Below are 21637 nucleotides of genomic sequence, written 5' to 3' on the forward strand. Positions count from 1 at the left end.
AACATGAATAAATACTTTAAAAATGTATTGTTCATTGTTTGTTCATGTTAGTAAACAAATATATTAACATATAAACATATTAACATGAACTACGAGTCCTGTAAACTGTTACATATACTTTAGTTTACCAAGCAACCACCTAAGTACTGTACATATTTAAGTGAAGTTTCACTAACTAATTTTGAGAGTAGCATGTGATATGATTGAGCTCGACTTGCTTCTCCTTTGTAATCAGCAATAATCCAATCAGAGTTATCCAAGCTTAAATGGATCGTTTTCTCCCTTCTCTAACTTAGTTTTGGAAGAATTCCTCCTTCCACCCCATCTCCTCCTTTTCCTACCTTTTCTAAAGGGGAGCTCTCGAGACCTACCTGATATCAAATTGCCTTATAAGCTTATTGACCAGGCGGGAGCCTTGAGCTCAAGTATCTCTGAGCTCAGGGTTCTCTCCCGGGACAGCATGCCAAACCTGCTATAAACGCTAAGCATATCTAGTGGGAACTCTTGAAAAGTTATTTCATTAATATTTTTATTGTCTTTGAAATATTGTTATAGCATACTGAAGAATGCTCTGGAAATTATTAATGGTAAATCAAAAATATATACGTAACCAGCCTGGTGAAAGGGGTGTTTTTTTGCAGGTATTCGCCTCATTTTCTGTTTAATTATGAGGTTTAAATACTGCGTTTATAGTGACATTTTGAACACATTTTTTGTTGTATTACTTGTCATCAAAATTACACTTTTTATGTACCAAAAACAATTCCTAAAGAATAAAGAAATCTTTTATTCAAATTTTTAAAATACAAATTTATTACATCATATATCATATATAGATTTATTTATTTTTTTATTAGAAATCTGTTAAAGTTAAAAAAATGTAAAACTGTAGCCTGCTGTCTTTTATTAGGCAAATAACAAACTGGCCAGCACCTCAATCAGAATTTGTCCATTTTAACAATAAAAAAGTTAAAACATGTATGTTGTATGTTTTCTCACAGAGCTGGAGATGTATCATTCATTTTCTTTTCGCCTTCGTCACTTTATTAATCTGGGGTCGTCGCAGCGAAATGAACCACCCAGCTGGATATTGGACTAGTGAAAAATAATTGCTTGCATTGGTCAAAACTGATTAGCTGAAGTCACACTGAAGCGATAGCCAACAGAGAATTGTTCTTAAAGCCTTTTTCAATGGGTTATTTTCACATGTATGATGGCATGGTGTTGGCTCAATTGTATGAGACAAATTCTAGACCTTTGTCAGTGGGTGGATCTTTCGAATCACTTGAACCTCCCTCGGCTATGGGCCTGTACTACAGTAATTTAGTTTAAAGGGGCACTGTGGCTCAGTGGTTAGCACTGTTGCCTCACAGCAAGAATGTTGCTGGTTCGAGTCCCGGCTGGGCCAGTTGGCATTTCTGTGTAAAGTTTGCATGTTCTCCCCGTGTTCGCATGGGTTTCCTCCGAGTGCTCCGGTTTCCCCCACAGTCCGAAGACATGCAGTACAAGTGAATTGGGTGAGCTTTAGTGTATAAGTGTGTGTGTGAATGTGAGTCAATGGGTGTTTCCCAATATTGGGTTGCGGCTGGAAGGGCATCCGCTGCGTGAAACATATGCTGGAATAGTTGGTGGTTCATTCTACTGTGGTGACCTCTGAAATAAAAAGTAAGCCAAAGGATAATGAATGAATGAATTTGATACATGTATGTTACAATTTTAATTCTCTTCACACTCAAGGTATAATTGGGTGTATGGTTTTATGTGAAATTGTATTAATCAAAATAAATTTTCTTACCTTAAAGAGGTTTACATGAAATTAATATATAATTTCCTCATAAATTTCTTTTATGATCTCTGGCTTTAAAAAATGGCAGGTGCTTCTTTGCATCACTTAAGCAGGATATAAATAAAACATATTATTTCATTTTAAAATTATACTTCCATTTTTTTTAAATATGTTAAAGGGTATTGTCGAATAATTAACTCGTAAGTAATTATGGTTTATAAATATGGTTTATATATATTTTTTTTAAATCCCCCTTTATCCATGTAACATATAGGTATGTTATGACTGTAATAACATAATGCCCTAAACGTTAGGGTGAACCACATATGCAAATACACTTCTTGCTGAATCTTGTGTGAATGCTGTGCTCAATCTCAAAACCAATATTGTTACTTGACTGGTTTATAATGTATTAAAGAATATACTAGTTTACCATAAATTCTTGTCATGATTTCTAACCCTAAAAATGTTGGTCTCTGTGCTTTTTTTAAAGTAGGATTTCAGTAGGCTTTTATTTGTAATTTAATGAATACTTCTATTGTCTTAAAACCTAAATCAAGAGAATGATGTTTTATTGAATTCAGTGTTGATTCAGTGTTGATTTTGTTTATTTTACTCAGTACAAAACAAGTTTAAGAGCCATTCAATAAGTTCACTGTTGGCAAATCAATGTTATAACTGAATATTGAGTGCACACAGATGCTAATTAAATGGGTAAACAGTCAATTAAAATATAGATTAACATCAATACCCTGTTGAAACTTGTTGGTATGTTATGTTTCTGATCAAGGTCATCTGATCAAGATCACAAAATGGTTAACCAATGATCAGTCTACGGCCATTTTGAGAGGCTGAAAATGACATTAAAGTATTTCAAATGCTAGTTTATCATGAATATTTGCCCAGGCTTCAGCATATTTGGTGATTGTCTGTTTTTGACCCATATATGATTGAAAAGCATAGTTCACCCAAAAAATTTAACTTGCTCTCAATTGTTTCCAAATCTTTATGAGTTTTTGTGTTTCTGTTGATGTTTTGAAGAATGTTAGAAACTGCTAATCAACTGATGTCCATAGGACACTCTCAGAAATAAAGGTATGAGAGCAGTCACAAGGGTGGTACCTTTTCAAAAGGTACACATTTGTCCTTAAAGGGTCTATATTAGTACCTCAAAAATATATATTAGTACCTAAAACATTTGAGAGGTACAATATGGTACTTTTTATAGGCACTAATATGTATCCCAGAGGTATTGATATGGACCTTTTAGGTGCAAATGTGTACCTTTTGAAAAGGTACCACCCCAATGACAGCTCTTGTACCTTTATTTCTAGTGTAAAAAAATCAAATACTTATACTAAGTTATTGCACACTGAATCCAAATTTTTCATCCATAATTTTTGCACGTTAACAAATAAACTTGACCTCAGGTTGTGGGAATTGTACACTCTTAGAAAAGAAGGTACACGGTGGTACAAATAATGTTCCTTTAGGAACAGTTTTGTACCTTTGTAAAAGTTGTACCTTATTTAGTAGAGAAAAGTCCTCTTGTGATACTTTTCTGTACCTTTTATGGACATTTAAATATTGAAATGGAGGTACACAATTGTTCCTATAAAAAGGTGCATGAGTGTTGGACAACTCCTTCCATATTACAATATCTATCAAAATAAATGTTATTGGAAAGCCAACGTGACTTTATGAATAATTTCCATATTAAAATATAAATCATTGTTTAAAAGCATATGCTTAAAGAAACTCAAACATTAATTATTAAGTTCTATAATACAAAACAACTGGTAAAAATTAAAACTATAGATATTGTGTGTGCGTGTGTGAAATGTTTTACTTTTTTTCGTAATGGATTGATTAATATTCATCTGACTCTGATTGGTTTACGTGACAAATTTTTTGCCTATATTGTTTTTACATATCTTCTTTTGAGTTCCACAGATGAAAGAAACTGATGAAAGAAACAGCACACACACACAAAGTTTTACAGAGGACAACTAAATAGTTTTTGTTAAATCTACTTAAATTTCTAAAAACAATTTATTTAACTCATACAATTTGTTTTGGGAATTGTGTGGAAACAAGTGTTTTTTAAAGTGAGTTTTGTTTTTTTTTTCGTTTTGGGTGAACTATCCCTTTAAGTGCATATTTATGTACTGTATGATTTGATTGTATGCAGTTATGTTTCTAATCAAATGTTGTGCCCCGATTAGTCAAAACAGCTCACCTGACGGCGAGTTTCTGTCCTTCGACTCAATTTTGAAATCTTTCTTTTCCTCGTCAGATGAGAATGTGCTGTCCCCTCGATCCGGGCAGCATCCATCGACTGTCCTCACTCACTCCTGTCCTCCTGTACTCCTGCACTTATTTGCTTCCTCTTTTCTTCTGTTCTCACAGATCAACCACAGTGGAGAAGCTGCTGTTGGTCTCAGTGACCCGTTGTTTGTATATGGGCTTACTTTGTGTCACTTCTGCTCATAGCTAATAAAAAACCTAGAGATAAAAAAGAAAGGAAAGAAAGAGAGATTGGATTCTGCAGCAATTTCTTTACCGGCAAAAAAAATAAAATAAAAACAGTTTGGAGGAAATATTATTGTTAGCAATTTGAGGAGAAAAAGCAAAGGCAGCTCTGCTCTGTTCACAGGGTATCTCTGAATTGAAAAAGCTTGAGGATGGAGAGATGGAGGAGGGCAACGCTTTCATCCCTCAGGACGAGATAAGCGAATAACTGACAAACATGCAATTCAGCAACATTACGTGAACAGGATCATTGCAATGAGTGTATAGAGACTCCCCAGCCAAGCAGCAGGAAACAACTTTACTTCAGAGCTGGATGTTTTATGTTAAACGCACCTACAGTGCTCAGCATAATTGAGTACACCACATTTTAAAAATGTATAGTTTTATCAATTTCTCAGTGTTTATGGCTCATATATTTTGGTGCATTTTAACAAAACAGATTTATTAAACAGATATATTTCATAAAATAATATTGAGGCCCCCAAACATCTTCAGAAATATACAGACAATACATTTAAATTCATGTGAAATATTGGGAAAAAAATAACAATCAACATAATTTGATTCATTTTTGTTTCTCTTGAATTATGCTCTTTTAAATTTTTATTTAATATTTTTCTATAACATAAATTTGGGTGTATTCATTTTGGACCATTATCAAAAGTTATTTTGCTCTAGATTTGGCTTCAGTGCTGCTGACTAATTCAATCTAAATGATTTGTGAGGGTAATACTATATGTTGAGCAGTGTATATGACACACACACACACACACACACACACACACAAACACACACACACACACACACACACACACACACACACGCACACACACACACATGCACACACTAGATGTATGGTTTTATGAATCTTCATAGGCATATTATATTTTATACTTTACAAACTGCTTATTGTATGGCCTTACTCCACCTTTACAGCAGAACCCAACCCTTACAAAAACCTGAGAAAACTATTAAATGTTAAAGACCCCGTTAAGTATGTTTTTTTAAGCATTTTGGATTACAAGGACACATGTTACACCTTAGTCATCACATGCATGTTATAAAAGATTGTGTCCTCAAAACACATAAACACACTAGTACTGCTATCATTATGGGGACTTCTCATAGAGGTAATGATTTGGCAAGACTTTATTTTGATGGTCATTTTGGTGCACATATTGTTGACTAAAAGTTGCATTGCACGTACAGTACATGCCAATTACTTCTCATTTAAGTATTAGTAGACTGTCTGCTTAATACAATTGAAGTCAGAATTATTAGCCCCCCTTTGAATTTTTTTAAAAATATTTTCCAAATGATGATTAACAGAGCAAGGAAAATTCCACAGTATGTCTGACAGTATTTTTTCTTCTCGAGTAAGTCTTATTTCTTTTATTTCAGCTAGAATAAAATCAGCTTTTTATTATAAAAAAATAAAATAAACATTTTAGGGACAAAATAATTAGCCTCTTTAGGCAATTTTTTTTTGATAGTCTACAGAATAAATCATCAATATACAATAACTTGCCTAATTACCCTAACCTGCCTAGTTAACCTAATTAACCTAGTTAAGCCTTTAAATGTCACTTTAGGCTGTATAGAAGTGTCTTGAAAAATATCTAGAGAAATTTTATTTACCGGCATCATGACAAAGATAAAATAAATCAGTTATTAGAAATTAGAAATAAGAGTTATTAAAACTATTATGTTTAGAAATGTGTTGAAAAAATCTTCTCGCCGTTAAACAGAAATTAGGCAAAAAAATAAACAGGGGGGCTAATAATACAAGAGGACTAATAATTATGACCTAAACTGTATCTGTTGATGCTGCTCCTTCAACTTACTATAAGAAATTTTGCAAGTACATGTCAACTTACACTAACCCTAACCCCAACCCCAACATCACAGTCTACTTGTAATCTATTGAGAGTTAGTTGGCATGTAGATGTAATGTAACTTAAATTCAACAAAATTTGTTAAAAGGACCATCAAAATAAAGTCATTATATACTATATAGTCATTATTATACTGTACAGACTGTATTATTTATCCACCTTCTCTTAAACCCAACCCTCATGAGAAACAATCTGCATTGTCACAATTTTTCATTTTGTGTGATTTATGAGCCTTTTTCTTGTGGGGACCAAAAAAAGTCCCCCAAGGTCAAAATTTACTGGTTGTGCTATACTTGTGGGGACATTCTTCCACAATGTAAGGAATACAAGGTACACGCACACACATAAACCTATAAAACCAGAGGACAATTGTGCAGTGCGCATAATTTAGCAAACATAATTTAGCAGACATAATGCAGGCCTGCCTTCGCTTTTAATAATTTATAATGCAATATGGCACAGCCATCAAAATGGGTTAAACCCTGTATGCATGGTGAATCTCTGCAGTACAGATTTGTAGCGCTCATAGAAAAAGCTCTTTCTAGTGAAGCAAAGATGGAAAATCTGAGGCTTTTTCTATTGTGTCAGTGATACATACAAAATAACAAAAAAATGAATTCAAATGAGCTGAACTGAAACATGCAGTTTTGCATGTGATATCCAATCGATTCTAATAACAGGCATTTTTTCACATGTAAGCTGTTTGATTAGCTGTAAATAATATAAATGAATACAATATATATATATATTCATTCCTTCATTTTCTTTTCGGCTTAATCCTTTTTTAATCTGGGGTCGCCACAGCGGAATGAACCACCAACTTATCCATATTATCCATTTGCTTTACAGAGCAGATGCCCTTGCAGCTCCAACCAATCACTGGGAAACATCCATACACACTTATTTACACTCATATACTATGAACAATTTAGCCTACCCAATTCACCTGTATCACATACCTTTGGAAAACCAGAGCACCCAGAGGAAACAATTTATAATATATTATTGGTTCATCTCTGCAAAATGTTGTCTTGTTTCATTTTGATTGAACAGAGGTTTACTGAGCTGTATGTGTCTATAAATACATTAAATTATATTTGATTAATTCCATGCAAATGTCAACAAAAGTTTTCACCAAAGGCAAAATGGAAAGGTTTCAAGGCAAAAGTTTTCACCAAAATATTGAAACCCTATCTTTGTTTCCATGTACAGTAGGCTTGTATTTTACAGTACTGTAAAAATACTCAAAAACGTCTCTGTCAATAATATTTGATTTACCAAAGTTACAATAGTGGCAATGTCACATCTGTCACAGCCATAATGGAGAGATGTCACATCCATAACAAAGCTTTTTCATCATAATAGAAAAAATGCCAAACTAAACAAAATCAGTAAAACATTTTTACTGCAAATGTCACATCCATAATGCTGGAATTGACAACAACAACAACAACAACAACAACAATAACAACAACAACAACAACACTGTGAACATAGAGACTTTGTTCCTCATCAAAAGTAACAAAACATAAAGCTTTTTAAGGTTGAATGGGAGAGTTGCATGATAAAATTTATATTTAATTTTATTCATGCATCAACTGAAACAGAAACCAGAATAAAAATAAATTTGTTAAAATCAAGATTTAAAGTAAGATCTCTCAAAAGTTCTGCACATGCATTAATTAAAATTACATTATGCATGACTGAAATAGACCTAAACATAGTGCTGCACCCATGCAGTTTTTGTTTTCAAAGAATTCTTGTGTAAATCTACCAGAGGCCACTGTCGACTGACTAAATGACTGACTGGCCCACCCTTCTCCTTCCCTAAACTTAACCAATAGTATTTTCAAAAGCACTGATTGACCCGCATAAACACTTCCCTAAACCTAACCGAAAATTTTAAAAAGCAATCCAAAAAAAGAAAAGCCATCATTTAATTTAAAGCAATTAAATGCAGCCATACGTACTTTTGGCTACATAATTCACAATCTCCAGAAACGCACATAGGGCTACGCTTTCAGAATGAGCCTGTGTTGACCTATTACCAATGACCAAAAAGTACATATACTCTCTTAAGGCCCAAGGTGTTTTATTTACATGCATTTTTTATTTCTCTTTGCCATTTGGGCTTATTAGAACCTAATTAGAATAAAAATCTAAGTATCATCTTTTGATATGCTGTATTTTTAGAGAAAAATTATGTCCATATATGTGGACTCGTGGTCCAAATTTACATAAAACACTTTTTCTTGAATGTTTTTTATAATGCATATATAACATAGAACTTTTTTTAAACTTGCTTTGACTATCAGAGAGTAAATTTTTTTTTTTAAAAATCCATTTTGGACAGTTAAAAATAGGGTTTGGGACATTTCATATGCTGCAAAACAGTAGCAGGATGACATTGTATGTCTGTAACAAAATATAAAACATTCAAAGTATTTTAAATAGCCACTTAAGAGCTAAAATGTGCTGTCCACGTGTGTGGACACTCAAACCCTAGGACGAAATGACCCTAGAACGCGAAAAAATCTTCTGTTGCAAAGGGTTTTTATGAGAACAGCTAAAAAATACATTGTATTATTAAAAATTACAGATGTGTTTTACTGTTGGCAAAAATGATCTTCCATAAAGACATTTAGTAAATCTACCATACAATTTTCTCAGTATATATATATTTTAACTATTACAATGTGCACATCAGCAATAGTCACATATTAGTGACAACACTTTTACCTGATCAAAAATGTTTTAAGATATTTGCACTAGAAACGAGACAAAGCAAAGCAAGTAAAGCATTTTTTGCAGTGTTATTACTTATTAGTGTACCTCAATACTGTTAGACTCCCCAGAAAACTTTACAGAAAAATTAAATATTGCAATATCAGATTTTTCCAATATTGTGCAGCCCTAATTTCAACCCTCAGTTTACAGATATTCGAATCAAACAAACCATCCAGCGATGGAAAAAGTATTAATTCGACTTTCAGACCATGTATAAACCTCCATTTCTGAAAATTAACACCCTTAGATTAGTTTTCTGGTCCAGGGTCACACATGTGATACAGTACACCAAGTTTAGAAGTCACTGTTATAAATAATAACCAGTGTGAAATATTAGCATACATTTTTTAAAGAGAAAACTGCTCATGGAAATAATGTATTTTACACATACAATTGCCTGATATAGCAAATACTGAAAATGTATCATTTCAAATACCATGAAAAGCCGAAAATCAAAGTGTTTTTGACACATTGAAGAAGGAAACTTTTATCTTGACATGTAATTTCATCGTTCACCTACTATTGTTAAGACATATTATTACTACTATTTTGTAATTAACAATTGTTCTGTCATTATATTGTAACAGTTGCGTAAGCTGCAGTTTTGTATAATGACTTAATTTACCGAGGCAAGATAGCAACAAATGTTTAAGTACTGTGACAAACAGCAATTCAAGAGTTCCCACTTAGATATGCTTGGCATTTATAGCAGGTTTGACATGTCCCGGGAGAGAACCCTGAGCTCGGAGATATTTGAGCCCAGGGCTCCCGCCCGGTCTAGAAGCATATCAGGGGATCCGAGATCAGGTAGGTCTCGATCGCTCCCCTTTTAGAAGGGGAGAAAAAGGAGGAGATGGGGTGGAAGAGGGGATTCTTCCAAAAAGAAGATAGAGCAATAAGGAGAAAGTGATCCATTTATATTAAGCTAAGATCATTCTGATTGGATTGCACTTGAAACAATAATCCATATCTTTCAATATGTTAAAAGTCAATACAACAAAAATAAGAAGTCATTATTATAACAGATTTTAAATTTACTCTAAAGTACAGCTTTTAATTTGACATTATTAGCATATACTAGAGTGCATTAAAAAGTTATAAGTGTACTCTCTTTAAGTATACCTAAGTGGCCTCAAATTCAATCAATATAGCATTGTCAGCAAGTAAGGATTATACAAAATCTACGTCTATGTTTTAAATTAAGCTATGGCTGCACATATAATTAATATTTTGATGTCTTAAATTGGCTTTTTGGTGAAGGAGTTACTTAACCACATACTGTATAAGTAAGAAAAGCAGATCGACAGATCAGGAAAATCAGAGAACACAAAAATCTCTCATCATCTCTTCTCACACGATGCATTACAGTTTATTTTGATCGAAGCAGGAATGTGTGAATGAAACTGTGAAAAGTGAAGAATGCAGACAGAGAGCCAACAGTCTGTTTCTGCACTCTCAGCTGAGTCTCATCGGGGAATAAAGCATCATGTGACATTAACCTGTATAAACCAAAGACTTTATCACTACAGCTCCAGTCTCTCTGCCAGCAACAAAGTCACTTTCACAGATCACAAAACACCTCTTTTCTCACCGTGTAATCACTCATTAATGGTGCTTTATCACACTGCCGGTGTCAAGCAGGCTTTTAAAAATTGCCAAGCTGAAGTTACTAATATAACAAAAGAGCTAATTGTCCTATAAATAATATGTATTTATTTAAAGGGGTGGTACGCTATGATATCATATTTGAAACTTTAGTTAATGTGTAATGTAGCTGTGTGAACATAAACAACATCTCTGACTGTAATATGCTCAAAGTTCAATGCAAAGGAAGACGTTGGCTTTTACAGAGTTAGCTTAGCAAAGCCTACAGCAAACGTAGTTTGGGGACTACAAAATAATACATCCGGGCTAGTGAGATCACAAATGCTTCAGGTTACGCTCATTCACCATTCGCTTACACCCCGCACAGTGAAGAGGTGTGGCCAGAGGCACTGTAATGTTATAGCAAAGAAAGCTAAAATGGCATCTAAAAGCTGCTATTTCCACAGAGCTTCTTCTATTTCTGCATTTGGGCTTCCAAAGGACACGGCACAAAGAGAGAAGTGCTTGCAATTTAATTTTAATTATGGTCCAGAGAATTATAAAAAATATATAGCCAGCCTTTGATAAAGGACAGCTTCCAGAATCTTTCCCAGTTCAGTGCTGAATTCGGCTAAAAACTCCTCAAAGAGGGAGGAGCTCCAACCATTACAGAATAAGCTGTGGATTATGAGTCACAACCTGTAAGTGTTTTTATTTGATAAAATTGATCTATTACATGCACAGTTTCTAGCGTTAACATTATGTTGTAGCAAGGACGTAAACAAGGATGTAAAAAATGGGAAATGCTGTTTGGCACTGCTAACAATTCAGCCACAAATTCATATTTATACGTCAAACCCTGTAAACAGCCACAATCTTCAACAACGCTGCAGTATCTCTCTAATTGGCCACTTTCCCTGCATTCTACATCTCAAATTACATTTTGATATTTGTTTCATAATATTACACATGCTTATTTCGAATATACTGTATGTGAGACACTTGTTAGACTTTATTTTAGAGAGCAGGCTGATTCAGGCAGCTAATGCTGCTAACAACTACTCTGAAAAAAAGTATTTACACAGAGTAAAAACACATGCTTGTAGGGGTGTGACACTTTTCTTGGTGACATGGAGCCCATCGACAGCACATTATGTTAGCTAACTAATCAGAGCCTCTTGAGGGTGGGCCTTTTGCAGGAATTAGGAAATATGACAGTCATTTTCATGTTAGCTGAGTAGCTGTATAAAATCAAAGTGAGATTTATGAAAAAATAACATTACTTTTTTTTTTTTTTTTTTTGGAAATGAAGCATGAGCACACATTGCTTTGCATCTTATAAACACAACCAAGCCTTAAAATTACACTCTGGACCACCATTTTAGGACACAAATATGTGGAATGGATCTCTCATAATTTCACACAAAGTTTTCTATTTCACTACAACATAACAACATAATAATACATTTAGTCACACTTTATTTTAATGTGCAATTCTAACTATTAACAAATCATTGAATATGACTTTTACCTCAATAAACTCCTGGTTTGGTGCTTTTTAAAGGTTTGAGACACCTTGGAGTAATTGTGAGGAAAAACTGGATAATTTTGAACTTTGGTCAGCTAATTTCATCTTCTGGGTTTAAAGTAATTTTGGGGGCAGTATTAAAATCTGTGACAGAGCGCGAATCTGCAAGTGAAGTGATGACACATCGGTTTCTCATTATTATTCATAGTAGAGTTTTCTTATCCTATGAAACTGTGAGACCCAATGTGAGACCGCGTCCACCTATGGCAAGCAGTATTTAGTCGTTCATGAAAAGTCACAACGGTACAGTATGTGTTTGTTTCCATGATTCATGGGGTTTGTTGCATGTTTTTCCATGCGATGCTGTCAGGGCCGATACAGCAAAGTTGTTGGTTTGCAGCAAGCATTATTGTCAAGTGGTAGTAGTAGTAGTAAAACTTGAAGTGAGCTGTACGAGAATTGGGGAATGGTGGACTTTGTCTTTTATCAGTTGAGTTTGTTACCATTCAGACACATCGCCTATATCCATGCTGTTGTGTTCGCCTATGTTTAAAATTCTCCGGATTAGCGGCAGGGCTAATGGTTGAAATAGACAGGGCAAGAGACCTGCTGCACTGCTATCCAGTGAGTGTGCATTCAGACCCGGGGATTCAGGAGGAGAGAAGTTTATAGTGTAATTTATAGTGTTTACATGATTATCTTTTTTACAAATTGTGGTTAGATGTATATGAAATATGAATGAAAAATGTAGCAAGGCATTAAATTACTGTTTATTTCTTTGCATTTTAACTTTGTAAACTATAAAATCATGGGTCTCCTCACAGTTTGTGTCTCATTTTGTGAGCCAACTGACAACAGTTGTTCGCTCCCCTCTTTTTCCTTTTTTCTTTTCTTTTTTCTCCCTCTGTTAGCATCATGAAGCATTTTTTTTTTTTAATTTTGAGGTAACCGAAAGAGTGGAATTTCAAGGCCCTTTAAGTAAGGGATAACGTTCTTCCAGGCAGTTGTTTCGGAGTATAAACTCCGACAGATGCTTTAATAATGATAATATATCAAACACTGAAATAAGTATGCAGTTTATTTAGCAGAAGATCATATGTGGGTCAGGACTCAAATAAGGATTCTATTCAAAACATTGTATTGAGCAGGGAAAAACATTATTAATGATAAAAAATGCACATTTCTTATATAAATCATTACATAATGTGTACTACACTACACTACCTTGTTTTGCGTGACAAATTCTTTGTTGGCAGGCTCATAGCATGACGTGCATTTTCAAGAAACATCTAGAACGAACAGTATAGTACACTACGAATCACATTTTACTGGGTCTATGTAGTGTGTATTAAGGCCACCGCATTATTCTTCAGATGAATAATAATCAGAGGACTTCTTTACAAAAGAAAAATGCTAATAATGAAATTCCTCTCACAAAATCTGTGCGCACCACACGTCATGTTTGTGCAATTCACATGCCTGAGAAAGCCAGCAAGAACTGAACAGCCCTGAGGGGTTTAACTGCACCTCTGCAGGCCCCAGAAATATTCACTGAGACTGTATGAAAAGCACTGCTCTCCTATATGTCAAAATAATCAGCCCGGGAGTCACACAGAAGACAGTCAGCAGCTTTCAGTGCCCGTTTCTTAAGACTGAAGTCGCTACTGTAGGCAAAAAAAGAGCATCAAATCCCAGTGCCACACACATATAAAGCAGATTGCCTGCTTTCCGCTCGGGCTGCAAAATATATCCCAAAAATACCATTATTGCAATAATAGTAGTACAGTATATGCTATATTTACATATGCGATAAATTACAAATTTGCAATTATGTATTTTAAACATTGGTTTTTAATCAGATGGGGTCTTACTATCTTTATCCCCACTTCCCAAGGAGTTGCTGTTCTGCTATTGGCTGGACTGACTCAAAGGTGAACCCAGAGCTGACAATGGTGGGAGAGGAAAATGACAACAGCCAATCAGAGTCAGAATATCTGCAGAGTTGTTTACTTATTCATTGTGTTTTAAAGACTAAAGCTGCATGTAAAATCGCAGACCTCTCAAGTAGGTATTACATTTGAATTCGAATTGACTACACTACTATTAGAAAAGTATGACTTTAGTATGGATGTGAGTAGTATGAATGGAATTGGACGTACTACATCTTCCATGTTGTCATGTTGCCATTGCTTCAATCTCACACTGTAAGTTAAAATAACTTGACATTACTTAAAATACCAAGGCTGTTTCTCAATTCCAAGAAAGCAGATAACGGACTTGCGTTCTTGTGGAGACCGGTCTTGCCAGGTGTCCTCGAAAGAACGAACTCAGGAGACCGCAAGGGCAGAGAACGCGTCCTTTGAGAATTGAGATGCTGCGTTCTTCCTTATGGTCACATGACCTTCACGTGTTTTAAATGGAAATTATTTAAACATTACAGCATTCATACAACGATGTATTGTTTTTCCCCTTTTCAAAATTGCATAAAACATTATAAATATATGTTGCACAATATAAATAAAATTGATTTTAATACGAATTTCAGCAAACAAACACCCTTAATGTGTTTATTTCTTTATTAAGATGTCCATGTTAATGTTTACTTTCACCGTTTCATTTAGGGAAACTCCTGAGGTTAATAAGTTATATCTCTGAACTTTAATAATAAATCTAAATAAAATGCTGCGCTTCCCATCTCCAGTCGCAATGACTTCTGGGACTTACAGAGCGAGTTCGGTGTTCAAGTCTGCATCAGTGCGTCCTCGATATCAAGATCACATCCGGGAAGTTTCACGCGTCCTCCGTACTTGCGGTCTTGAGCATTGGAACTGAACTTGGGCAGCTGATGATGACGTTGCACGAGAACACGAGGACGCAAGACCGCTGAAGAAAGCATATTGAGAAACAGCCCAAGTCTTGGCATCAAAACTTAAACAGGTGTGTTTAGCTGACTCATTAAGCAGCTTTAAACTTTTAAATAATATTTTATGCATTTAACATTTAAATTTCTTTAAATGATTCACCTGTCTCTGTTTAAAATGATTGGTTGCGCTTGAAATTCTGCCCTGACAACCGCACTGATTGGTCGATACACAATTAAAGTTAGAATTATTGGCCCCCCTAAATTATTCAAATTGGTCATTTCTGTGTGGAGTTTGTTTGCATGTTTTCCCCATGTTGGTGTGGGTTTCCTCTGGATGCTCCGGTTTCCCCCACAAGTCCAAAGACATGCGGTATAGGTGAATTGGGTAGGCTAAATTGTCCATAGTGTAAGTGTGTATGTCCTGGTCTTCCATCAAAAATTTGATGTTACGAAACATCAACATGGTGCGGCTAAATATCTACTTCAATATAAATGGCCCTGGGAGTAAGTAAGTAAAGAATATAAAAGCTAAAGAATTTGGAAGTTTAGTCTATTAGCCATTTTATCTGTACTTAGACATTTAAGTTAATTCAATGAAGAGACCACATTTGGTCAACTAAGTCTATTGAGTTGTCGATTTCCCTTTACTCAAATGAACTGAGGGGATTACTTGCCTCAAATCATTTGAGTAGGCTCAACTTATAAGTGTTTACAGTGCATTCATGAATTCTGTCACATGGTATAATGGGATAGCGCACCATTCACTGCGATGTGCACTAAAGAATCTGGCCAAAAGTACTTCCGGGTATTTCTTGCCTACAGTTTTTCGAAAAACTAATTTGAATACTACACATCTCACATACCATTTTTCATATACTAAATAGTAGGAAAGCATGCAATTTTGGACAGAGCCTAAATGTTTGCACCTTTACAGTATTTTAAACCCTACTCACACTGTGGGATTTCAGCCACGATTTGGTCATGTGTGATCTAGGCTAAAATTGATGATCTTTGACAGCCGCTTAATGGCTGTTGCGATCAGACTTTTCCTTTGATTAATTTCTTGCAGTGTCAAAAAAATTCTGAAACTGTTCTAAAGTGTGAAAATTGCGACAAGCATCAATCCAAGAACCAATAGAAGCGCCGAATCTGATCATCCAAACCATTGAATTCTTCAAACCACCACAGGGAAGTGTCAAAATAGCTGTTCTTCTTACTGGTTTTATTATTGAGGCATGTTGTGCAAAATTGCCGCTATAGTACAGATTGTTATGTTTGCTGTAAGGTGTAATTTCATAAAAGTGTTATGGATAGAGAATGTCAAACTACCAGTGAGTTTTCTTCTATGTTCAGTGCCTCTTTTTTACATTTCCGCAGTCAGTTTGACATTGGGTAGATTTCATTCTTAATTGCCCATCCCTATACCCTAATCCCTTCTAAGGTTCACTTTCCTAAATTGAGTGCAGTGTGTGACACCAAACAGCTACCAAAGGGTAAATTCCCAAAGTGTCCATCAGTTGTATTTTTCAAAATCCTTAATTGATAAAGACACTTCAAAGTGACCAGTTTTGACCACTTTGGTTTAGAATGACATTTCAATATGGCGGCCACTTCGAAGTGCCCTTCGGAGGGTGATATATTCCATTTGGAAAGCACCATGAGACAGCTGAGATCTTACACTGTGACATGTTTGTGCAGTCTGACATGCTACAATCATCTAGGATTATTAAAAATTGCACATAGTGAGCCAGTATTTCATCTTAATTAGAATTAATTTGTTCTGAAAAATATATTATGCCTGCTTATTTTAATATCTCCAAATAAATAGCATTAATTAATTAAAACATAGCAGTAAAAAAAAGCATTTTCCCAGGAAAATGTCATATATCGTAAGAAATATCATTATATTACTCAACAACCAAATAATTGGTTGTATTAATATTTTTTTCCAGTATTGTGCAGCCCACTTTCCACTGTCTGCACAATGATAAACACATACAAACATGTAGCATGGCAGACCAAGGAATAACATATTTACATCTATTTATAGTCACACAAGGACAAGAGAGAAGAAAAAAAACCTGGAAGATAAACAGCAGAGATTTTGTTCTCATGAGACTGTGACGTAATGGCGCTTCCATTCATAACTTCACAGTTATGCTGCCATGTGAGAATTGATTTGCTAGGCTTTGAGGAAAGCAGGATAGGGGGGAAGAAATGACATGAAATAACTCAATTCCAACAGATCATTTCCTCACCATACATACGACATGTCAAGATGTGTGCGTCCAGTTACCGATCAAAATTACAGACAATTAATACAGCATTCAGACAAATCATGTCATGCCTATGAAAGGCGAAGCCGTAATTATGGGAAAGGGAAACGCGTCCAATTATTATGACTCGTGAATCAAAATAATTAGCACATAAGTCCCTGCTGCAATCAGTGTCAATTATGACCTTTTTTTTTGCGACGCTCAGAAGAGAGAGAAACCGAGCGTGAGACAGAAACATACGAGGAGAGAATGGACACAGCAGGCAATATAATAATAGAGAGTCTGAATGAAATCAAACAAAAGCAAATGCACTGAAGCTGGAAAACCTTATGTGCAAAGAAACCTTTGAATAATTCATTTTTTTAAAAGCCAATTGAAATATTTGTAATAGAAAATCTATGTATTTCATACCTTTTTTAAAAAAAAATCCTGTTAAATCTATTGGGTTCAATTCTTTAACTGCTGTACACAAGCTTCACACACAATAAATTTGTGCTTCATAGATGACAAACAAGACATTAGCACAACTGTTGAAATCCACCTCATCAGGCACTCTTTTTTTTTTACATACTATTATTTCAATTCGATGTGTGAGAAAACTGTTCGAAGGAACCAATAAGGGTGTGTACACAACACTAATTTTAACTAAAAACATCCCAGCAAGATTTATTTTTTTTAAAGGATATCTGTCTAATGTCTAATAGATATCTTATAGACATCTAAACATAGTCGTCTTGTCTAAAACAAGGCAAAATTTGGACTGTCAGTGAAAATCTAATAGATGTCTAAGAATAAGCCAAAACTAAACTAATCATTAAATAAACAGAAATGAATGATCACACATGTAAAGTCTGTCAGATCTGTCCATTTGACAACTAGTCTAGTTTTGGCCAATTCTTAGCCGTCTATTAGATTTTTACTGACAGCCCAAGTTTAGACTTGTTTTAGCCAAACTTTCTACATTTAGATGTTATTAAACCCAAAATTGTTTTCTGAGATATAACTTTTTATGTGTCTTGTTCATTAGTTTTTTGGGGTAAGGTCAATCCCTGCCTTTGTCCTTGGCAGCCTAAGCTGGATCGACAAACTTTCGATTCAAGCTATGGTCAGGGCCTCCGCCAATAAATCCTATGTTTTGTTTAATCGTACTTTTTGTTAAATCAAATAAATGTAATTCAATATCATAATCATCTCCCTGGTCTTTCTGGTCACATCTATGTTTCTAATAAGTACAACGTCTGGTGTAAGTGTCTGTGTAGTTTATGTTGTGGAACAAAACATAAAAGTATTGTCAAGTCATAAAACCAACCCAAGCTCATTCTGGAAACGTAGCCCCGCGGACGTTTCTGGAGACCGCGATTTACGTGGCCGGAGGTACGTAAAGGCCGCGTTTGTTTTTTTTTCGAGCGAACACCGCAGGGCGGTGTGGCCCCGCTCCGCCCCTCCTCTTCGTGCTCGCCGGCCGACGGCTCGCCTCCGAGTGGAGGGCTTTCCCGACGCAATCAGTTTGTCCGCCTAGCTCACAGCGTTGCGTCAGCGGAGCGGAGGCCCCGAAGGAGGACGAGCCGGAGCCGGCCGCGGTGGACGACGACCGGGATCGAGTCCGGGGAACGCCGGGTTCCGGAAATCAGGTAAGACGAAAAATGGAATCCGGAAAATAAGGGCGAGAACGCGGCGGGATCCGAAAACGCGGTCGAAATCGAAGACGGGGGCTTTTGCTTTTTTTTCCGATCCGGCGGCTATTCGCGTGAGAACGGCGCGGGCGCAAACGCCGCACGTTCCCGAGAGGTGCCCGCCCGAGACGTGAAAAAGCGCGCACAGCGGCCTCTCGCGGATCCGCGAAAACAAAAAAAACGTTCGAATACGTACCTCCCGGGACGTAAATCGCGGTCCGCAGAAACTTCCGCGGGGCTACGTTTCCACAATGAGCCCGGGTTGCATAAAACGCCATAGAAAATTTAATAGTTTCAACTGAAAGGGTATGGAGCTAAAAATATGCCAAAACAGTCGGAATTTGAATTGTGTTAATTTGAATTATTGACAATTGTAATTTAATAAATCTGAATTTTTATATGCCGTCATTTTTTTATTGAATTTCTTAATTTGACTTTAAATTTAATAACTTGAATATTGAACATCTGAAATTTAAGACAACTGAATTTTTTTTAAGGCTGATTTTTATTGACGCATTTTCAAACTTCTGATTTTTTGTGTTCAGAATTCCCAGACTGCAGATATCCAGTTTGTAAAAATAATGTTTCAAGTTTTCAAGATGAAGAAATTGAGAACATCAAATTCAATATCCTAAAATTCAAAACCAGAAATTCAGATCATGAAATTCACATAAATCAGAAAGTGGGTCAGGGGTGATCAACAGTGAAGAGTATTTTCCCCACTAATATTTAGATTCTAAAATCCCATTAAACAGCAGCAATGCAAACAACAGACTCTGTTAGGTAATCGTCTTGACGTCTTCATTGCCACCGATGTCAAAACTTTCTCTGGCAAGCAGATTCAATAAGACAATTTTCCTATTTGTTCAACATTCAGGTTCCCTAACATTAGGCTTCCCTTCACCTTTGTGTTTGGTTGAATGTGTATGGCTGCTGGAGCTTCATGGTCATGCTGAGGGTGTGAGAGGGAACTGAGCCGAGAGATGACATCGCTAATGAAGGATCAGAGTGGGACACCTGAGCTCTCCTGCTCTCCTCTCATTCCCACACAGCCCTTATAACAGCTCTCACAGTCCCACACCTCTCCTTCACTCCAGTAACACTCTTTCCCTGCCAGCCTCACCTCTAATGCGCTCCATTTGTGGACACTTAGTTCATCCCACTCACACTGTGAGTGCCGTATGCATAAAATTATGGGTATACTTTACATGTATTTCAGAAATATGCGTGTCTTTAAAATTGCCTTTTGACATTTTGTTCGCTTAAACAGTAAAGCTTAGTGGCTTAATGTATTCCCGTGATACCAAAGCTGAATCTTCAGCATCATCACTCTAGTCTTCAGTGCAATCCTTCAGCTATCAAACATATAAGATGTTTTAGTGCCTAATTAACTTTATTAGTGTTTTAAAAACTCTGAAACACACATGAGGAATGCAAATTTCAAGCATATATTTCACATCTAAATCTTTTTTTAATATTAAAATATATTTACCACACCATGATCAATTCAATTCATGTTTGCATTTGCAAATTAGTTTTGACTTCCCGCATAACATAACAAAGGGGCGGAGCCAAGAGCTCCCCCGCTCTGTGTTTGCAACAGACAGGCAGACAGAGAGAAGCTACATGAGTGAGAGGCTCAGCATTCAGCCATACATGTACGACTCGGACACAGACCAACCAGAGAGTAAAAAATCATTTGTGTCTTCAATAGTTTTACTGACAACTGTGTGATAGTTTAAAGTGCCGAGCTTGTACAGTGAGACTAATAACCACGTGACACGGCACACTCAGAGATGCACATTCGCATGTTATTTAAAATGAAACTATTCAGATGCCGCTCTGTGGCACGGCAGAAACATGAAGTGTCCCAAATCGTGGCTGGGCGCTAAGGACAGCCGCTAACTTGAAGCACCGGTGTGTGTACCCTGATAGAAATCTATGTTTAGAATTCTAAAATGCATGGTGCTGTGTGGCGTGACGGCACTTCTGGTGTGCGACCTGCAGACAAGTTCGTTATTTTATTTCCAATAGAGAGAGGCGCACATGAGGCAACATGCTCGCACTTTCCAGTTGCAACTAGTTAATATTACAGGGAGCTTCTGTGAACGCGAGAAATGCGAATGGCTGAAGTTTAAGGTAGACGCAATGAAAAGTACACGTTTGCAAACCTACCTAAAGGTACAAACAATAATTCCGATTAGAGCGATAATGTGGAAAACGTTGATCTTCTGTTGAGCCTAATGAGCCTTACATCTAAAAAGAGAGCAAGGGTGTTCCTTTAGTGACATCGCTTTGACTCTCACGCTGAAAATCGCTCCAATTGGTCCACCGTTCTTATGTTGTTAAATTAAAAAAAAAAAGGACTGGGTGTGTTTACATTAACCCAATATGACGGTCTATACACTATACCTACACACATATCTGTCCAAACAGCTTGAAAAGTAGATTTTTCACCCTTTAAGAGTGTTTTTACTGTATTGTTTTTTTTTTGTTTGTTTTTTTTTTGCTTATTGGATACGATTCAAAGCAGCAAGGTTCATTTATTAAAGAAAAGGCCCAAATCTTCTTCTTCTTCAGCCTTAGTCCCGTATGGTGCGGGGTCGGCTCCTTGGAACAAGTCCTCCATTTAGAGCCGAGGTTCAAACCAGCGACCCAGTGACCTATAGTGACCTTCTTGCTGTGAGGCGACAGCGCTGCCTACTGCACCACT

General features: G+C 36.1%; 1 protein-coding gene across 2 annotated transcripts in view; it reads right to left on the reverse strand.

Moving 5' to 3' along the window:
- cacng8b (calcium channel, voltage-dependent, gamma subunit 8b) overlaps positions 1-21637 on the reverse strand; it is a 71550-nt gene that overhangs the window by 32746 nt on the left and 17167 nt on the right. For both annotated transcript variants that reach the window (XM_001342886.8, XM_073925928.1), the window contains exon 2: positions 4026-4291. The gene's annotated coding sequence lies outside the window, so the exon portion shown is untranslated. The remainder of the gene's footprint in view (positions 1-4025; positions 4292-21637) is intronic.

The sequence above is a fragment of the Danio rerio genome, chromosome 16 (genome assembly GCF_049306965.1).
Source record: "Danio rerio strain Tuebingen ecotype United States chromosome 16, GRCz12tu, whole genome shotgun sequence".
NCBI lineage: Eukaryota > Metazoa > Chordata > Actinopteri > Cypriniformes > Danionidae > Danio > Danio rerio.